The sequence below is a fragment of the Leuciscus leuciscus genome (assembly GCF_965113295.1).
Source record: "Leuciscus leuciscus genome assembly, chromosome: 21".
In the NCBI taxonomy this organism is placed as follows: Eukaryota; Metazoa; Chordata; class Actinopteri; order Cypriniformes; family Leuciscidae; genus Leuciscus; species Leuciscus leuciscus.
In genome coordinates, this window is record NC_138745.1 from 1,692,634 (window position 1) to 1,695,164 (window position 2,531).

A 2,531-nucleotide genomic window follows, 5' to 3' on the forward strand; every position below is an offset into this window, starting at 1 on the left:
GTGTGCGTGAGTATGTCAGTGTGTGTGAGTGTGTGTGTGTGTGTGTGTGTGTGTGTGTGTGTGTGTGAGTGTGTGTGTGTGTGTGTGCGCGCGCGCGCAGACAAAATAACAGCATACAAGTCTTAATTTTGTGTGAACTACTTCTTTAACTAACTGAAGACTGATGAAGAAGACATTTTTAGAAACACGAAGGTTCACTAAAGCTCAGAAAAAGCAGACACTCATTCTCAGACACACACACACACACACACACACACACACACACACACACACACACACACACACACACACACACACACACACACACACACACACACACACACACACACACACACGTCTTTCCTCCTCCGTCACTTCAGATTGTCAGACTCTGTCTCGGCTCCTGCTAGAGAAAGTTATGATGAATCCTTTCCAATTTTACTTTCCTCGGTGAGGAAGTGAGTCGATCAGTGCGTTGTGCAGCAGAACTAAACATCGGCTGTGAAACACATTCAATCTGTGGGGAAAAACTGCTGCTCTTTAGCAAGAGAGAGATTTGAATAAACCATCAACTAATCTAACTACCACCAAACGGTTCCCAGTACCAGATTTTTATACAAATATTTTTTATAGATTTTTTAGATGTTTAGGACAAAATGAATCTCTCCAGAATCAATTTGAGGGTCTAATTCCCTTCCATATCTAATATTCATTCTCTTGCATGCACAAAGTGTCTTGCATTACTGTAACTGGAAGGTTTGCTTTACAGTCATAATTCATATGCATTCATCAGTATCTCTCCCTGTTTCTGAGCTGTGATTCCCAGGGAAAAGGTTTTCCGACGGCACAATGACATGGAAGGTCCCTGTGGAGGAACGGCACATAAATAGCACCTGATGTGTGTGTGTGTGTGTGTGTGTGTGTGTGTGCGTGCGTGCGTGTGTGTATGTGTGTGTGTGTGTGTGTGTGTGTGTGTGTGTGTGTGTGCGTGCGTGCGTGCGTGTGTGTGTGTGTGTGTGTGTGTGTGTGTGTGTTCATGTTTGGGCCCAAGGGGCATCATTTCTAATCAGCTGTTGAGAAAATGACCCCGACACAGAAACATCGGAAGCTTGAATCCACGTTATTTCATCAACAATGGTCGGGAGGAATTGAGTCTGTGGGAAATGAACACGTATTCATCATATTATTACATTGAAATGAATTCTGTGAACGAGCCTTTAATGAGTCGATGTGATTTCCTTACAGTAATGATGTTTCCTCGCAGGACGATCTGTATATCGACAGTGTGTGAGACTCAATGTGTAGCGAATCGACTCACTCCCAAAATAACAGACAATTTCAGTAACAATGACACATAAAAAAACACTTATTTTTGAAGTACAAATGTCTTGATTATGTTATTTTTGGTTTTAGGGTTATAATATACAGTTTTTGCCCATTGCTTACACACTAAAACCGAATGCGATACCTAAACTTCTTGTGGAGGCGTGTTCCGGCGCAAACGTTCCCTGGTGCTATTTTGCAGTTTCAGAAAACAATTCCGCCACAGACCAGGAGAAACCTAGTCTAAAGGCAGTGGCGCGTTCAGATGCTATTTTGAGGGCGCATGCTTGGCCATAATGTAGCGTGTGCACAACACACACACACTTGCTTCTCTCATCTACACACAGACGCAGCAGTTCTCATTTTTGCAAACCATACATTACAAGGAAAAATATTACCACATGAGGGAAATCATTGTTGTGTCCATGAAGATGTGAAAAATAGGCATAAATCTAGCTTACACATTTACCCAAATTATCATACGCCTGTTTAACCGAAGCTAATTTGGGTGTGTTTCTCCATCCCCAATGTCACTTCTCTGTGTTTTACGGCCCTGACGAGAACGTCGGTCTCCTCGGCTGTGAACCGCTCCTGGCAAATCCGCCGTTATAATAGCAATCCGCCATGGAACAAGCGCGCCTGCTCTTAAAGGGAATGTGAGATGACGCTCTGATTGGTTTATTTCACGTTACGCCCAAACCACACCTATGAGTAATGAAGCTACTTCAGACCAACACATTTTAGATTTGCATCGGGCGCAAGAGTCATTTATCCCGCCGGTATAATAGCAACAGCGCCTGAGACCTGCCCACAAAGTTACTTGCGTTTCGCACTTGATACTTGCGTTTCAGATCGTTAAAATAGGGCACATTGTCAACTTTGCACTTTGTTTGCAATTCTGTAGCACACTTATTGTGAAACACTACACACGTTTTCTTACATTAGACACTTTGTTCAAAAACGAAATCACTTGTTATCATTGGGAAAACACTCTGTTCAAATTGCAAAACTCATCTGGCACTTGTAGGCACTCACACACACACCTGAAAACACTTTCACAGAAAACAGAACACCAATCGGTCCGGGCCTCAGGTCAGCCATTTTGAGAACTTTGCAAGCATGGAGGCAATGAGAGTCCGAGTAAGAGGAGGACAAAGAGAGAGAGTCGTCGGACGAGGACGAGGACCAGTGCGGAGCGTGTATCGGATGACATCAGGACGACTCTGGTG